We start from the raw sequence: 19,335 nt of genomic DNA on the forward strand, positions 1-19,335 counted from the left end.
CATATACTAAATAAAGGTGGATTATTCATGAGTTTTCTAGGAATTCTTCCTTTTAGAACATACAGGGTAACTTCTAAATGTTGCCATGGTATTTATAAATTGTCATGGTGCTGGTAGGAGTGTCGTTTAGCATGAGAATACATTGTAATTAGCGAATAATGAGCAATGAGGATGACCAGAGGTAGTTTTCCTCACCTTGCTGGTTTTTTGGCAGGTTTTGGCCAGTTTTGGCTGGCTTCTTTACTGCGTCCTGTTTCATCATCAAAGTCTTTGTAACCTGTATCTTGTGATACCAGCCTGCCAACCTTCTATTTCATCCTGTGATTAAGGATGCCTAACCTCCTGGGAATGCACTCCAGCAGATCTCAGCCTCATTTTACCCAGCTCCTATTCAAGATGAAGAGTCTCTGAGTCAACCCCTTCTGACATATTTCCTGACTCTACAACCCTTAGGATTCAGGATTCCCTTGTGAAAGGGAAGGGGAAATAACCAAATAACTCACCCCTTTCTTGGAAAACTCAGGAATAATCCACCCCTTGCTTAGCACATATTCAAGAATAATCACAAAAAATACCCACCAGCAGCCCTTGGGGATGCCCTGCCTATGGAGTAGCCATTCATTTATTCCCTTCCTTTCTCAATAAACTTCCTTTTACTTTTCTCTGTGGACTCACTCCAAATTCTTTCTTATAGGAAATCCAAGAACTTTCTCTAGGGGTCAGGATCAGGACCCCTTTCCACTAAGTTTGGTGACCTGAAACTTTAGCAAGGGTGACTTTTATTTTTATTTTTATTTTTAGTCTTGTCTTTTGGGGCCTAGTGCAAGAGCTTAGTCCAAAACAATGGCCTCCTATAATTTGTGTTTAACATTTGTCAGGTTAAAACCTTGTCAGTGTGACAAACTGGAAACAAAATTGTGTCGGGCCACTACTAAACCACACCCAAAATGCCTGTGTCATCAATGTTTGCAAGCAGAGAGCAAATGCAGCCCACCAATGGCCACCTGGAGCAGCAGCTGCTAGAGGCAGGAAAGTCTGGAAGAGACCCAGGGCTTGCAGGCTCAGCCAGGATCCCCCTGCTCCTCAACAAGGTCTTTGGGCTCTTTCAGAGATGCAGTTGGCCCTGAGCTCTGAGAGGTGGGGAGGGAAGGGGCTGAGAGGCTGAAGGCCAGGCCACACCAGATAGTGACACCCCACTATCCTTCAGGTTTCCCAAATCTAAGTAACTTCAAACTATTTGAAATTCTCCCAAAGGTAATGTGTCTACCTAAAAGAAAGATGAGACAAAATTAACATAGAGAGTTTATTTGTGCCTAAGTTGAGGACTGTAGCCCAGGACACACTTCCAAGTTGCCTTGGGGAGTGCTCCAAGAACAAAAAGAAGGCTCAAGTTTTTAAAGAAAAATGAACAACTCAGGAGATGGGGCAATTGCAGAGTTGTCAAGAATCCTCATTGGTTTACAGAAATAACATTGGTTAGTGATTGGCTACACAGTGTCGAACTATAGGGTAGATGGCATCTTATGGCTAATTGGCCTCAGTTAGTCTAGAACCACATAGCAAGTGGCTTCAAGAGGTAACTGTTTAGCTGAAGGGGGAGTGAGCCATGACTGCTGTTCCGTTCTAAATGTTCTCTGGGCCTGATAATTTAAAGGCTCACCTTCTTCAGGAAAAGAAATGTGTTTGTTGTTTGTTTGTTTGTTTTCATTCTCAGATGATATTTTAGAGATAGCAGCTGAGGCTTCTTCTCTGTCCTCACTTCCCAATTCCTCATGCAATTGCTCTTTTCTTTCCAACCCAGCAGCCATACAGATTTCTAGAACACCCCTCAGAGAGGGCAGAAATTGAGCCACAGTGTTTTCTAAACAGTTGCTTGGTCCATTTGTGGGTCATGAAACCCATGTGGTGGGTCACAGCTAGCATTTTCATTGTCAATGAGACAGAATGGAGTGGAAAATCCTCTGCCTGCTTTCCACACCGGAGCACGTACTTTTGTCGCACGAACTATGACTCAGACACCACAAACCCAGAGCAGGCCCCCAGGTCAGAAGCTGACTCCCCTGAGGCCTGTGGTGAGACTACAGCATGACTCAGACCCCTGAGATCTCAAATTCTTACCAAAATACAAAAAGTGAGATTCTTCCCAACTGTCACTCATCATATAGAGCTACTCAGTCCCCTGACCCGCCCCCAGCTCAGAGAGGCTCACAGTGGCAGGCCCACTCCCCTGGCAGCCGAGTCCAGTCTGATGAGCCATCACTTTCCCAGGTTGCTGGTCCTAGTTGTCAACAAAGACAGTCAAACTCTGTAAAATATTTGAAAAGATTTATTCTAAGCCAAATGTGAGTGACCATGGACCATGACACAGCCCTCAGGAGGTTCTGAGGACATGTGCCCAAGGCAGTCAGGGTGCAGCTTGGTTTTATACATTTTAGGGATGCATGAGACATCAAACAAATACATTTAAGAAATACACTGGTTTGGTCCAGAAAGGCAGGACAACTCAAAGCGGGGTAGGGGGCAGGGTTCAAGGCTATAGGTAAATTTAGACATTTTCAGGTTTACAATTGGTCGAGTTTGTCTAAAGACCTGGATTGATAGAAAGGAAATGTCCAGGTTAAGATAAAAGATTGTGGAGACCAAGGTTTTTTGAAATCTTATAGTGGCTGCCCTTAGAGATAATAGATGACAAATGTTTCCTATTCAGATCTTTAATAAAAGGTGCTAGACACTTAGTTAATCTTTTTTTTTTTTTTTTTTTTTTTTTGAGATGGAGTCTCGCTCTGTCACCCAGGCTGGAGTGCAGTGGTGCAATCTCGGCTCACTGCAAGCTCCGCCTCCCACATTCATGCCATTCTCCTGCCTCAGCCTCTCGAGTAGCTGGGACTACAGGCACCCGCCACCACGCCCAGCTAATGTTTGTATTTTTAGTAGGGACAGGGTTTCACCATGTTAGCCAGGACGGTCTTGATCTCCTGACCTCGTGATCCACCCGCCTCGGCCTCCCAAAGTGCTGGGATTACAGGTGTGAACCACCACACCTGGCCAGTTAATCTCTTTAAAATTGGGAGAGCCTGGAAGAAAAAGCTCTAGCTATGTTAATAGAGATTTTTTACAGATGCAAATTTCCCCCACAAACGACAGCTTTGCAGGGTTTTGGGATAAAATATTTTTATTTTCTTCCCTGTCTCATAAATGTTATGCCAGAGTCAGGTTGGAAAGTAAGTCACCATATATAGGGTTAAATAAAACCCATCTCATGATAATTCATCGTTTATAGGGCATGACTCCCCAGATGCCTTAGATAAGAATTTGGGCAAGATACAAAAAACATCAGAGCTTAGTCCTCACAGTCAATGGCTAGCCTCCAAGGAAGTGGAGGATTCCCACAGGATTCCAGCTGCCCAGAGGCTTCACAGGCATATCCATGTTTACAGAAAAGATACAGGCCATGAGATATTCGTACAAAACACTTAGGAGTCACAGCCAGTTACCCAACGGATGCCAATGGCTGACTGGTTCTTGCCCTCTCGGTCTTCACCTTTAGGAGAGGTGGTGCTGGCAGAATGTGGCATTTCTCATGCAGGGCCTCTGGAACCATCTAATCTAGGAAACACCCTTGTCTCATGCCTTGTTGCCACACAGCTCCATTTGCTCTCCAGTTTTCCAGGAAGCCTTCTACCTGACTAGTTTTGCTCTAAACCACTATCTCAGACTGAAATTCTTCACAAATTCCACCCAGGAATAATAAGGGTTCATTTCTGAACTGGACTCAGCATGCCATATGACCCATGGAGATATTTTCCTCATGAGATTTGACACAGGGGTCGTTGGCCATGCCACACCCTAGCTGATGACTGGGCAAGTTACCAAAAACCATCTGAGCCAGACTCCTCGTCTACCCAAGGGAATAATATGGTTCTGCAGGATGGTTGGGGTCAGGGAAAAATGTATTCAAATTAGCAAATTCTTGCCAAAATACAAAAAGTGAGATTCTTCCCGCCAACTCTCACTCATCATATAGAACTACTCAGTGCCCTGAGATACCTTCTATATTGCTGCTTTTTTAAAAACTTCAGGTTGGTTAAATCTTACATCTATGTTGTCATAGATCAGCAGTCCTCAATTTTTTTGGCAGATATTTTTTCTACAGACATGGGGGTATGGGGGTGATGGTTTCAGGGTGATTCCAGCACAGTTCATTTATTGCGCATTTATTTCTATTACATTGTAATATATAATGAAATATTAAATAATTATGCAATCCATTATCATGTAGAATCTATGGGAGCCCTGAGCTTGTTTTCCTGCAACTAGACAGTCCCATCTGGGGGTGATGGGAGATAGTGACAGATCATCAGGCATTAGATTTTCATAAGGAGTGTACAACCTAGATCCCTCACATGCACAGTTCACAATAGGGTTCATGCTCCTATGAGAATCTAATGCTGTCCCTGATCTGACAGAAGGCATAGCTTGGGTGATAACATGAGCAATGAAAAGTGGCCATAAATACAGATGAAATTTTGCTCATTCACCCCCTGCTCACCTCCTGGTGTGCAGCCCAGTTCCTAACAGGCCATGCACTGGTTCTGGTCCACGGCCCAGGGACTGGGGACCCCTGGCAGAGATGACCCTTAAAGGCATGCTGATATAAATTACTAAGGGGTTCACTGTTCGTTTTTTGGAAGTGCTGGAATCCAACTTAGGAAGCCAAAAAATATTTGGTGTGGAAATGTCTAGGAGTCTGTGAGAGGACAAGTGCTGTCAGATCATCCAGGTGCCTTGAGCTGTCCCCACGGGTTCCTTTCCTGCTCTCTGAACATGTCCTGCTGCTGCTCCATGCCTTTCCACTCAGTGTTCACTCACCCTGCAGGCGTCTTCTCTTCCTTCCTCATTTAGGTCTCAATATAAAGGTCATCTCCCTGATAGCCTTCCCTGAACCCCAGTTCTTCTAGAGCCCTATACCTGAAATTCTAGCCCATTGACCCCTGCATTTTTTAAACTGCATTTTAATTGATTATGAAGTTTTAAGGAATAACACAGAGGGATCCCTTGTAGTCCTTACCTGGTTTCCCTCAGAGGTAATGTCTTGAAAAACTACAGGAGGGTGTCACACCCAGGATATGGCATTAACATAATCCACCAATCTTCAGATTTCCTGTTTTTCTTGTACTCATTTTGTGCTGGATTTAGTTCTATACAATTCTGTCACAGTGAGGCCAGGCGCGGTGGCTCACGCCTGTAATCCCAGCACTTTGGGAGGCCGAGGCAGGCAGATTACAAGGTCAGGAGATCGAGACCATCCTGGCTAACACGGTGAAACCCCGTCTCTACTAAAAATACCAAAAAAAAATTAGCCGGATGTGGTGGCGGGTGCCTGTAGTCCCAGCTACTCAGAAGGCTGAGGCAGGAGAATGGCCTGAACCCAGGAGGCAGAGCTTGCAGTGAGCCGAGATCCTGCCACTGTACTCCAGCCTGGATGACAGAGCGAGACTCCGTCTCAAGGAAAAAAAAAAAAAATTCTGTCATAGTGTGATACCATCACAGTCAAGATCCTCAGCAGTTTCAGGATCCCTCATTTGGTCTTTTATAGCTCACCCATCTCACCCCCAATTCCCCTTCACCCACTCCAACCCTAAGCCTGGCATCCAATAATCTGTCCTCCATTCCTAAAATTTTACCATTTCATGAATGTTACATACATGGGAATATACAGTGTGTAACCTTTTGGAATTGGCTTTTTTCACTCCACATAACTCCTCAGACATTCACCCATGTTGTGCGTATCGGTAGTTCATTCCTTTTTATTGCTGAGCCATATTCCATGGTGTGACGTGCCATAGTTTAACAACTCACTTGTTGAAAGACATCCAGGCTGTTTTCAGTGTTAGGCTATTAAGAATAAAGCTGGCGTGAAATTTCATGTATGCAATTAGCATACAACTCAGCAACAACTTTTCTTCCCTCTTGGATAAATGCCCAGCATGCACTTGCTGAGTGGTATGGTAATTGCATGTTTAGTTCTATAAGAAGTTGCCCAACTATTTTTCAGAGTGGCTATAATGTTTTATATCTGTTATCTAACTGAACTAGAGTCCACTCACCTGGCATGGGAAGACCAGTTATCCACACTGAGGTTTATAGGCACCAAGTAAGGAGCATCAGCCAGCTCACACTTAAGTCCTGAGCTCCCGATGCCTGTCAGCTAAGGGTTTTGTTTTGTTTTGTTTTGTTTTGTTTTGTTTTGTTTTGAGACAGTCTTGCTTTGTCACCCAGGCTGGAATGCAGTGGCGCAATCTCAGCTAACTGCAGCCTCTGCCTCCCGGGTTCAAGCGATTCTCCTGCCCCATCCTCCCAAGTAGCTGGGACTACAGGTGCCCGCCACCATGCATGGCTAATTTTTGTATTTTTAGTAGAGACGGGGTGTCACCATGTTGGACAGGCTGGCCTCAAACTCCTGACCTCAGGTGATCTGCCCGCCTTGGCCTTCCAAAGTGCTAGGATTACAAGCCACCACACCCGGCCAGGTAAGGGGTTTTTAAGGCAGGGGTAATTTCAGGAAAGCACACGCTACAGGCAAAATTTTAAATCAGTACATGGAGGTCACACATTGGTTTTGGCCAAAAGGATGGGCTATGAAATGGGGGCTTTCGGGTCACAGGTTAATTCAAAGATATTCTGATTTCCAACTGGCTAGGGAAGAGAAGCTTTATTTTTTTTTTTTTTTTTTTTTTTGGAGACGGAGTCTCGCTCTGTCACCCAGGCTGGAGTGCAGTGGCGCAGTCTCGGCTCACTGCAAACTCCGCCTCCCGGGTTCACGCCATTCTCCTGTCTCAGCCTCTCCGAGTAGCTGGGACTACAGGCGCCCGCCACCACGCCCGGCTAATTTTTTTTTTTGTATTTTTAGTAGAGACGGGGTTTCACCGTGGTCTCGATCTCCTGACCTTGTGATCCGCCCGCCTCGGCCTCCCAAAGTGCTGGGATTACAAGCGTGAGCCACCGCGCCCGGCCGAGAAGCTTTATTTTAAAATTTGGGGTCAGCAAAGAATGATACTTCTGGTTCATGGCTGTGACTTCCTCCAGACCCCTCAGGAAGAAATTTAGAATGAAGAATGATAGTCAAGAGTTCAGTCCCCAGTAACCCTTATCTGAGGTCTATGTGCTGGCAGATCCATTTGGTAGGGGTCTGGGTTCCTGAAAAACAACTCAGGGACATATGTGAAGCTATTATCTTTAGCTTCTATAGGGGAACCAAACATCCAGGGATTCTAGCTTCCTCGGCTATTGTTCTAAGCTACTATATCCTTCTTGCTTATCAGGTTGCTTATATACTTCTCAGGGCTAGCTACATGCCTAGAATTTCCCTTGAAGAAACTCAGGATTTTCCTTTATTGCTATGCTTGAAGGGTGGGGGACCTACAGGTCCCTAAGAGGGGTGTCCTTGCTCCATCTCACATTCCCACAAGCAATTTATGAGAGATCCAGGTTCTTTGCATCCTCACCAGTATTTAATGTTGTCATTTTTTTTAATTTTAGGGATTCTGATAGATGTGCAGTGATGTTTCAATGTCTCATTGTGGTCTTAATTTGCCCTTACTGGTGGCTAATGATGTTGAGCTTTTTTGTTTGTTTGTTTGTTTTTGTTTTTGTGAGACGGAGTCTTGCTCTGTCATCCAGGCTGGAGTGCAGTGGCGCGATCTCAGCTCACTGCAAGCTCTGCCTCCCAGGTTCATGCCATTCTCCTGCCTCAGCCTCCCAAGTAGCTGGGACTACAGGCGCCCACCACCATGCCTGGCTAATTTTTTGTATTTTTAGTAGAGACAGGGTTTCACCATGTTAGCCAGGATGGTCTCGATCTCCTGACCTCGTGATCAGCCCGCCTCAGCCTCCCAAAGTGCTGGGATTACAGGCATAAGCCATTGCGCCTAGCCGATGTTGAGCATCTTTTGATGCTTATTGACATCTGTATATCTGCTTTGGTGAAATATTTGTTCATGTCTTTTCCCCATTTTCTAATTGAATGGTTTGGGTTTTCTGTTGTTGTTGTTGTTATTCTTGTTGAGATTTGAGAGTTCTTTGTATATTCTAGATATCAGTCTTTTGTTGAGTACATGTTTGCAAATATTTTTTCCTTAATTTAGTTTGTCGTTTTATCCTCTTCTTATATTTGAGCTGTCATAGAGCATTTTTAAAAATTTTTGATTTTTTTTTTTTGAGACAGAGTCTTGCTGTGTTGCCCAGGCTGGAGTGCAGTGGCATGATCTCAGCTCACTGCAACCTCCGCCTCCTGGGTTCTAGCTATTCTCCTGCCCCAGCCTCCAGAGTAGGATTACAGGTGGATTACAGAGTAGGATTACTAGGATTACAGGTGCCCACCACCATGCCTGGCTAATTTTTCTATTTTTAGTAGAATCAGGGTTTCACCATGTTGGCCAGGCCGGTCTTGAACTCCTGACCTCAAGTGATCCACCTGCCTTGGCCTCCCAAAGTGCTGGAATTACAGGCATGAGCCACCGTGCCTGGCCTTAATTTTCAATTTGATTTTAATTTTTAATTCATATATCATCCCTTTTGTGAATTGTGCTTTTGTTGTCAAGACTCTCTTCCCAGCCCTAGATCCTGAAAATTTCATTTTATGTTTTTTTCTAAAAGTTTAATAGTTTTCTACTTTACAGTTAAGTTTATGGTCTGTTTTTAGGTGTGATGGTTGGGTGAAGATGATTTTTTTTTTTTGCCTATGGATATCCAGTTGCTGTAGGACCATTCATTGAAAAGGCTATCCTTCTCCATTGAATTGCTTTGGCATTTTGTCAGAGTTTAGTTGAGCTTATTTGTGTGGGTCTGTTTCTGGGTTTTCTATTCTGTTCCAGTCGTGTATGTGTCTGTCCCTCTTCTGTCGATGTTGTACTCTTTTCATCACTGTACTAGGCTTTAATATAGGGTAGAGTGATTTTCCTGTTAGATTCTTCTTTGTTAAGATGTTAAGCTATTCCAAGGCCTATCCCTTTCCATATACTTTTTTTTTTTTTTTTTTTGAGATGGAGTCTCACTCTGTCGCCCAGGCTGGAGTGCAGTGGCATGATCTTGGCTCACTGCAAGCTCCGCCTCCTGGGTTCATGCCATTCTCCTGCCTCAGCCTCCCGAGTAACTGGGACTACAGGTGCCCACCACTACACTCGGCTAATTTTTTGTATTTTTAGTAGAGGCGGGGTTTCACTGTGGTCTCGATCTCCTGACTTCGTGATCCGCCCGCCTCAGCCTCCCAAAGTGCTGGGATTACAAGCGTGAGCCACCACGTCCAGCTACTTTTTTCTGTTTTTTGAGACGGAGTCTCGCTCTGTCGCCCAGGCTGGAGTGCAGTGGCGTGATCTCGGCTCACTGCAAGCTCCGCCTCCCTGGTTCACGCCATTCTCCTGCCTCAGCCTCCCGAGTAGCTGGGACTACAGGCGCTCGCCACTACGCCCGGCTAATTTTTTGTGTTTTTAGTAGAGACGGGGTTTCATCGTGTTAGCCAGGATGGTCTCGATCTCCTGACCTCGTGATCCGCCCGCCTCTGCCTTCCAAAGTGCTGGGATTACAGGCATGAGCCACCGCGCCCAGCATACTTTTTTTTTTTGAGACAGGGTCTTGCTCTGTCTCCCAGATGAGTACGGCGGTGCGATCATGGCTCACTGCAGCCTTCACTTCCTGGGCTTAAGTAATCCATCTGCTTCAGCCTCACATGTAGCTGGGACCACAGGTGTGTGCCACCATGCCCAGCTAATTTTTTAATTTTTTTGTACAGACAGGATTTCACCGTGTTTCTCAGACTGGTCTCAAACTCCTGGGCTTAAGTGATCCTCCCATCTCAGCCTCTCGAAGTGCTGGGATTACAGGTGTGAGCCACTACACCCAGCTCATATAAGTTTCAGAACACACGCATCTATGACTGCGGAAAAATAAAATAAAACAAAACATACTGGGATTCTGAGAGAGATCGTATTAAACCTATAGATCAGTTTGGGTAGTGACTAAGCCTCTCTTTTTTTGACCAAGCTTGAGTCAGATTCCTCTGAGTCCCCTTTCTGACTAGAACCTGATCTGTCCTTAGTCCATAGTGTATGTCCACTTAGTTGAGTTTTAGCAATAATCCTGCTGAGTTAATTTAGCAAAAGTCCCCTATGCTTGACATCTGATCAAATTTCTAATTCTTTGCCCTAGATACCTTATCACCTTGCCTTGTCTTCAGCAAGTAGGTTGATTCAGTTTAGCCAGAATCCCCTTAGCCTAGATGTTTCCTCTTAGTAATTTTCTATCTACTGACCCTGTACAGCTCCTTGGCTGTAAATTCCCACTTATCCTTGTATTAGGAGTTGAACCCAGCTGTAATACCTGATGGGTTCATCCTGGCTATTGCACAGACAAAACCAGTTCACTGAGACCACGGTATTGCAGTAAAGAAAGAGATTAATTAAAGCAAGGCAGCTGAGCGGAAGGACTGGGGTTATCACTCAAATCAGTCTGAAAACTCAGAGACGAGTTTTTATAGATAACTCGGTGGGCAGGGGGCTAGGGAATTGGTGCTGCTGATTGAAAAATTGAGCCAGCCTCTGGATATGGGCTACATGCCTGGTAGAGCCATGAGTCATGGCTCCAGATGAAGTCAGCTGGTTGCCAGAAGGCAAAAATCTGAAAACCATCTCAAAAGACCAATCTTAGGTTCTACAATAGTGATGTTATCTACAGGAGCAATTGATGAAGTCACCAATCTTGTGACCTCTGGCACATGACTCCTGGGAAGTAAAGAATTACAGAAACTGTGCCTACATTTTAGCAGAGTTGAGGTCCCTCCCATGATCCTAATCTCATGGCCTTTCACTAATTTTGAGTCCCTGAGCAAGGAGGGGCTTAGTTTTAGGGAAGTGCTATTGTTATCCTTGTTTCCAACTTAAACTATAAACTAAATTCCTCTTGTGGTTAGCTTGGCCTATGTGCAGGAATGAGTGAAGACAGTCAGCCTGTGAGACTAGAAGCAAGATGTTGTCAGCCATATTAGGTTTCTCTCACTGTCATAATTTTTGCAAATATTCTTTCACAATCTCTCCTACTGTAAAAATCCATCACAGTGGTGCCTATATCTATTGCAAAAGTCCTGAATAAAACCTCTCTACTATCTTTAATAAGTGTCATGAATAATATTTTTCTTTAACAGTAGAAATGACATGTTTACTATGTTTTTTTTTTTTTTTTTTTTTTTTTTTTGGAGACGGAGTCTCGCTCTGTCGCCCAGGCTGGAGTGCAGTGGCGCAATCCCGGCTCACTGCAAGCTCCGCCTCCTGGGTTCACGCCATTCTCCTGCCTCAGCCTATCCAAGTAGCTGGGACTACAGGCGCCCGCCACCACGCCCGGCTAATTTTTTGTATTTTTAGTAGAGACAGGGTTTCACCGTGGTCTCGATCTCCTGACCTCGTGATCCGCCCACCTCAGCCTCCCAAAGTGCTGGGATTACAAGCGTGAGCCACCGCGCCCGGCCCATGTTTACTATGTTGAGCCTTCTAATTCACACAGTATGTCTCTCTATATATGTTAAGTCTTTTAAAAACTTTTTCATCAGCATTTTGTAATTTTCAACAGGCAGGTCCCGTACATGTATTGTTAAGTGTATACCTAAGCAGTCCATTATCTTTGGAGTGATCATAAATGGCATTGTGTTTTAAATTTTCAATTCTTACATCTTCGTTGTTATATATAGAAGAGTGATTTATTCGTATGTCTGGGTTTTTATTTTTATTTTTATTTTTATTTTTTTTTTATTTTTTTTTTTTTTGAGACGGAGTCTTGCTCTGTCGCCCAGGCTGGAGTGCAGTGGCGCAGTCTCGGCTCACTGCAAGCTCTGCCTCCCGGGTTCACGCCATTCTCCTGCCTCAGCCTCTCCGAGTAGCTGGGACTACAGGCGCCCGCCACCACGCCCGGCTTATTTTTTTTTTTTTTGTATTTTTAGTAGAGACAGGGTTTCACCGTGGTCTCGATCTCCTGACCTCATGATCCGCCCGCCTCGGCCTCCCAAAGTGCTGGGATTACAAGCGTGAGCCACCGCGCCCGGCGATGTCTGGGTTTTTAAACTGCAACATTACTGGACTCACTTATTAGTTCTAAGGGGGTTTCTGTAGATTCTTTGGGAATTCTTACATAGACAGTCATCTCGTTTACAAATAGAGACAGTTTTATTTCTTCCTTTCCAACCTGTATGCCTTTTATTTTGTTTTTTTCCCTTGCTTCAGTGGCTAGGCCTTCCAGTACTATGTTGAATAAGAAGGGTGAGAGTGGACATCCTTGCTTTGTTTCTGGTCATTGGAGGAAAGCAGCATTTCATCTTTCACTATTAAATATGTTAACTGTAGGGTTTTTTGTGGATGTTCTTTATCAAATTGAGGTAGTCTCTCTTGATTCCTAATTTGCTAAGAGCGTTTATCATACATAGATGCTGAATTTTGCCAAATGCTCTGTGTCAATTTATAGAATCATGTGATTTTTGGGCCGGGCGCGGTGGCTCACGCTTGTAATCCCAGCACTTTGGGAGGCCGAGGCGGACGGATCACGAGGTCAGGAGATCGAGGCCATGGTGAAACCCCGTCTCTACTAAAAATACAAAAAAATTAGCCGGGCGTGGTGGCGGGCACCTGTAGTCCCAGCTACTTGGAGAGGCTGAGACAGGAGAATGGCGTGAACCCGGGAGGTGGAGCTTGCAGTGAGCCGAGATTGCGCCACTGCACTCCAGCCTGGGCGACAGAGCGAGACTCCGTCTCAAAAAAAAAAAAAAAAAAGAATCATGTGATTTTTCTCCTTTAGCGTATTTACATGGCAAACTACACTAAACTAACTGATTTTTGAACGTTGAACCATGTTCCATACCTGTAATACATTTCACTTGGTAATTGGGTATAATTATTTTTACACATTCTTGAATTCTATTTGCTAATATTTTGTTGAAGATTTTAAAATCTAAATTTCTAAGAAATATGGGTCTTCAGTCTTCCTCTTCTATGCTGTGCTCATCTCATTTTGGCATCAAGATGATACTGGCCTTATGAAATAAGTTGAAAAGGGTTCTCTCCTCTTTAATTTCTTTTTCTTTTTTTTTTTTTTTGAGACGGAGTCTTGCTCTGTCGCCCAGGCTGGAGTGCAGTGGTGTGATCTCAGCTCACTGCAACCTCCATCTCCTCAGTTCAAGCGATTCTCCTGACTCAGCCTCCCAAGTAGCTGGGATTACAGGCACGTGCCACCACGCCCGGCTAATTTTTTGTATTTTTAGTAAAGACGGGGTTTCACCATGTTGGTCAGGCTGGTCTCGAACTCCTGACCTCGTGATCCGCCCGCCTCAGCCTCCCAAAGTGCTGGGATTACAGGCGTGAGCCACTGCGCCCGGCTCCTCTTTTAATTTCTAAAAGAAATTGTGTAAAATTGGCGTTAATTCTTTAAACATTTGGTTGAATTTCCCATTGAAACCATGTGGGAAACCTCCAAGTTGTGAGGAATTATGAATTCAATTTTTTGAATAGGTATAGAACAATTCAAGCAGTGTATTTCATCTTGGTTAAGTTTTGGTAGTTTGTGATTTTTGAAGAATTCATTTATTTCTTATAAATCACTAGGTTTATGAAGGTAAAGTTGGTCCTAGTGTTTTTTTCTACCATCTTTTTAATGGCTGCGATGTCTGTTGTGGTATTCCCTATTTCATTATTGATATTGGTGTTTGTATCTTCTTTCTTTTTATTCTTATCAGTCTTGCTAGAGGTTTGTTGATTTTACTGATTTTTTTCAAGAACAAACTTTTGTTTCATTGATTTCCTTTATTGTTTTTCTATTTTCAACTTTATTGATTTCTGCCCTGAGCTTTATTGTTTCTTTTCTTCTGCTTTTTCTGGGCTTAGTTTGCTACTTTTGTATAGTTTTTTGAGGTGACAACGTAGAATATTGATTTGAAGCCTGTCTTCAATTCTGATGTGGGCATAAATTTTCTTCTCAGCATTGCTTTAGCTGTATCCCACAAATTTTGACGTAGAGTTATTCCTCAGTTAGCACTGGAGATACATTCTGAGAACTGCACCATTAGACAATTAGACAATTTCCTCATTGTAAAAACAGCATAGAGCGTACTTCTACAAACCTAGATGGTATACCTAACATATCTAGGCTGGGTTATATGGTATATCCTATTGTTCCTAGGCTACGATCCTGTACGGCATAGTGCTATGCTGAATAGCACGGTCAATTGTAACACAATGGTAAGTATTAGTGTACCTAAACATATAAAAACACTGAAAATGTAATTAAAAATACAGTATTGTAGTCTTATAGGACCACAGTTGTATGTGAGCTCTGTCATTGACAGAAACATTATTACATGGTACACGACCGTTTTGTATTTACATGTGTTGTAAGTGAAGTGAGTTTCTTATAAACAGCATATAGTTGGGTTGTAGTTTTCTGGTTTTTTGTGTGTTTTGTGTTTTGTTTGTTCGTTTGTTTTTTGAGATGGAGTTTCGCTCTGTAACCCAGGCTGGAGTGCAGTGGCGTGAGGGAAAGTGCGTGCCTTTACTGCACATTGCACACCTTTGCACATGTAATATACATGGTATAATATGCAATATACACTGTGCATTGTAATATACACTGTGTAATATACAATAATATACACTGTGTAATATATACTGTATATATGTAATGTAATATGTAATATTCACTGTGTGATATACAGCTATGTAATATACACTGTGCATTGCTATGTAATATACACTGTGCACTGTAATATACACTGTGCATTATAATATACACCGTGCATTGTATGCTATGTAATATACACTGTGCATTGCCAAGCAGTTTGGACATTTATTCTTTTCTGCTTATTTCTCCCTTGTTGCCTTCTGTGTCCCACATCACCTCACCCCGTGGCAGATGGCTGCCCAAAGCAGGTCTATCTCAAAAGAAATGATGGTGTTAGCTTTCCCTTGCACAACCTTGAGATATCAGAAAGCCTTTCTAGGTAACATCCTAAGTGGAGAACTTGGTGTCCTTGTCCTGTAAACTACTTCAGCCCCAGGTCTGAGTGAGTGGAAAGAATAAGTGTTTTATACTCCACTGGCAAAGCACAAATATTGCACCAAATGAAAATAAAATTCTTTAAGTAAGTGTTTTCAAAAGGTGGCATCCAATTTGCATGTATCATATGGGGTAATACAAAGGCTGGAACACAGTAAAACAAGAAAGGAAAGCACATAAAGGTCCAGAGGTGGACAGATATCTGTCTGACACATGCTATGTGATAGCAGGGAAGACGCTTAACCTCTCTGAGTTGCTGTAACTCAGCAGACCGCCAACATTTTGGTCTCAGGACCCCTTTACACTCTTAAAAATCACTGAAGACTTCAAAGAAATGTGTATGAGGTATTTAGCTATTGATATTTATTATATTAGAAATTAAAACATATATTTAGCCTATTTACTTATTTATTTTAAAGTAACAATAATTAACCCATTACATTAGTATACATGACATGTATATGAAACATAACTATATCTTTACAAAACAAAAAAAAAGTGTGAGGAGTGGCATAATTCTACATTTTTGCCAATCCCTTCACTATCCAGCTTAGTAGAGACAGTTGAATTCTCAGGTCTGCTTCTGCATTTAATCTGAAATAGAACCATATGTCATATAGTACAGTAAACACTGCTGAATATAGGGAGAAAATAAGAGAAAAAGATAAATACAGTTTTTAAATTATTATGAAAATAGTTCTGACCTAGCAGGCTCCTGAACAGGTCTTGGGTATTCCCAAGCACCCTTGGGAACATGCTCTGAGAACCGCTGTTTTATCTGAAAAGTGGATCTGAATCCTATTTTCCCTTGAAGGGCTGCAGGTAGCTCACACACTCCAGATGGCACCTGGTGTCTTAACTCACAGTCGCCATCATGTACAGATTAAACTCTCACCAGGGCATTTAGACTGGGATGGCAGAGACCCAAGTGTCATGTTTCATGAATTTTGACTCCCTTTTCTCAGAACTGGAAGAAGACCTAGCAATGCTGTTGTCCTTCCCACTTGACTGGAGAGATGAGGAGCTTGCAACTGCAGCCTGGCACCACATAACTGATGACGTGCCTTCTCAGTGTCCATGCTGAGTATTGCTTGTGTATGGTGTGAAGTATGGATCTAATTTTCTTTTTCTCTTTTTATCTATCCAAATGGCTGTATACTTGTCCCATGTATTAAAAACTTTATTTTCTAGGTCAATATGCGATGCCACCTTTATTATACACGTATTTACCTATGTCTGTAGTTGTATTATTTTGTCTTTTCCACTGACCTGTTTGTCATTCATGTGCCAGAACCGCACTGTTTTATTATGAAGGCTTTTTGGTATGTTTTACTTTTTAATAGGCCTAGTCTCCCTTGTAGATTTTCTGTTTTAACTGTTTTCATTCTATTCTTCCATATTCTCTGTTCTGTAGGGATTTTTTTTTTTTTTTTTTTTTTTTTTTTTTTGAGACAGAGTCTCGCTCTATCGCCCAGGCTGGAGTGCAGTGGCGCGATCTCGGCTCACTGCAAGCTCCGCCTCCCGGGTTCACGCCATTCTCCTGCCTCAGCCTCTCCCAGTAGCTGGGACTACAGGCATCCGCCACCACGCCCGGCTAATTTTTTTTTGTATTTTTTAGTAGAGACAGGGTTTCACCATGGTCTCGATCTCCTGACCTCGTGATCCGCCCGCCTCTGCCTCCCAAAGTGCTGGGATTACAAGCGTGAGCCACCGCGCCCGGCCTTTTTTTTTTTTTTTTTTATACGGAGTCTCACTCTGTCGCCCAGGCTGGAGTGCAATGGCACGATCTCTGCTCACTACAACCTCCACCTCCCAGGTTCAAGCAATTCTCCTGCCTCAGCGTCCCAAGTAGCTGGGACTACAGGCGCCCAGCCGCCACGCCTGGCTAATTTTTTAATATTTTTAGTAGAGATGGGGTTTCACCGTGTTGCCCAGGCTGGTTTCAAACTCCTGAGCTCAGGCAACCCACTCACCTCGGCCTTCCAAAGTACTAAGATTACTGGTGTGAGCCACAGCACCCAGCCAAAAGTGGGTATTTTTATCTGGTTCTTGATCTTAGAAGGAAAACCTTTAGCCTTTCATCATTGATTTTGATATTAGCTGTGGGTTTTTCATAAATGTCCTTTATCAGGTTAAGGAAGTGCCCTTCAATTCCTGGTATGTCAAGTGTTTACCATGATATTGGATATATTGTGGATGTATGCTATACATACATTTCTGGATGAATTTAGATAATTATGGCTTTTTTTTTTCTTCCTTTCATTCCCTCAACGTGGTTGGTTAATTTAGCCAGCCTTGCATTCTTAGGATACGTGCCACTTGGTCGTGATATATAATTCTTTTAATATGCTAGTGGATTCAGTATCTTGTTAAAGATTTTTGCATCTATATTCATAAGGAATATTGGTTAATAATTTTCTCTTTTTTGCAATGTCCTTTGTCTGACTTTGGGATCAGAGTAATGCTGGCCTCATGAGTTAGGAAGTACTCCTTCCTTTTCGATTTTTAGAAGAGCTGGAGAAAGATTGTTGCTAAAAACTGGTAACTAGTGAAGACTACTTTTATTGGGAGGTTTTTGATTACTGGGTCAGTATCTTTAATTTTTATATATCTGTTCATATTTTCTTATTTCTTCTTGAGTCCACCTTTTGTAATATGAGTATTCTAAGAATTTGTCCATTCATCTTGGTTATCTAATTCTATTGGAGTACAGTTGTTCATAGTGTTGTAATCCTTTTTAATTTCTTTAATGTTGGTAGCAATGTCTTTACTTTCATTCCTTTTTTTGGTAATATGAGTTTTCTCTCGTTTTTTCTTCATCATTCTAGCTAACAGTTTGTCAGCTTTGTTAATCTATTCACAGAACCAACTTTGGTTTCATTGAGTCTGTATTTTTTCCTATTCTCTATTTTGTTGACTTCTGCTTTAATCTTTATCATTCCCTTCCTTCTGCTAGCTTTGGATTCAGTGTGTTCTTATTATAGTTCCTCAAAATGTAAAGGTAGGTTACTGATTTGAGATCTTTATTCTTTTTTCATGCATTTGTTTACATTAAAAAAGCACAACATATAAAAACTTTTAAAAACTTATGGGATGCAGTGAAAGCAGTGGTCAGGAATTATAAATTTGTAATTTCTGACCATTGCTTTCACTGCATCCCATAAGTGTTTTTTTTGTTTTTCGTTTTTTGTTTTCTGTTTTTTTGAGACGGAGTCTCATTCCGTAGCCCAGGTTGGAGTGCAGTGGCGCAATCTCGGCTCACTGCAACCTCCGCCTCCTGGGTTCAAGCGATTCTCTTGCCTCAGCCTCCCCAGTAGTTGGTATTACAGGCATGCACTGCCGTGCCCAGCTGATTTTTGTATTCTTAGTAGGGATTTTACCATGTTGGCCAGGCTCGCCTTGAACTCCTGATCTCAGGTGACCACCCACTTCAGCTTCCCAAAGTGCTGGGATTAAGGCATGAGCCACTGAGCCTGGCCCCCGTAAGTTTTTATATATTGTGCTTTTGTTTCATTCATCTCAAACTATTTTCTAATTTCCCCATGATGTCTTCTTTGACCAACTGGTCACTTACATATGTGATGTTTGATTTCCACATATTTCTGAAATTTCCAGTTTTCCTGTTATTAATTTCTGGTTTCAGTCCATTGTGGCTGGAGAGGATACTTTGTATGATGTCCATCTTACCAGATTTATTGAGGCTTATTTTGTTGCCTAATGTATGCTCTGTCCTGAAGAATGTTCCATGCACACTTGAGAAGAATTTGCATTCTGCTGTAGTTGGGTGTAGTGCTCTGTATAAATGTGTTAGGTCTAGTTCTCATAGGTCCTTACTAGGAGTATTTTTATTATATTTATTTTTAGAAATTTTGTAATTTAGGTTAGTACTTTCTTTCTTCAAAGGCATTAAATATAAGTTGTGCAGGTTTTCAAAATTTTCCTGGTGGGAATTTTTTTAAGTTTATTGATTTTGTGATTAATTTCCAGATTTATTGAGCTGCGGTCAGAGTAGTATTTGCACATTTCTACATTATTGTATCCCACTATAACAACTATTTATGTGAATATTCTGTGCATGCATTTGAAGGTATACATTCTATTATCGCATCTTAGCTTTTGATATATATCCATAAGACCTCTCATATTGATTACACTGCTTAGGCCTTCTATAACCTTTCTTATCTTTTTCTGGTTGATCTGAATTGCACTGAGAGTGATGTGTCAAAGTATCCTATTAGTAGTTGACTCCTTGCA

This window comes from Symphalangus syndactylus, chromosome 9, assembly GCF_028878055.3.
Source record: "Symphalangus syndactylus isolate Jambi chromosome 9, NHGRI_mSymSyn1-v2.1_pri, whole genome shotgun sequence".
In the NCBI taxonomy this organism is placed as follows: domain Eukaryota; kingdom Metazoa; phylum Chordata; class Mammalia; order Primates; family Hylobatidae; genus Symphalangus; species Symphalangus syndactylus.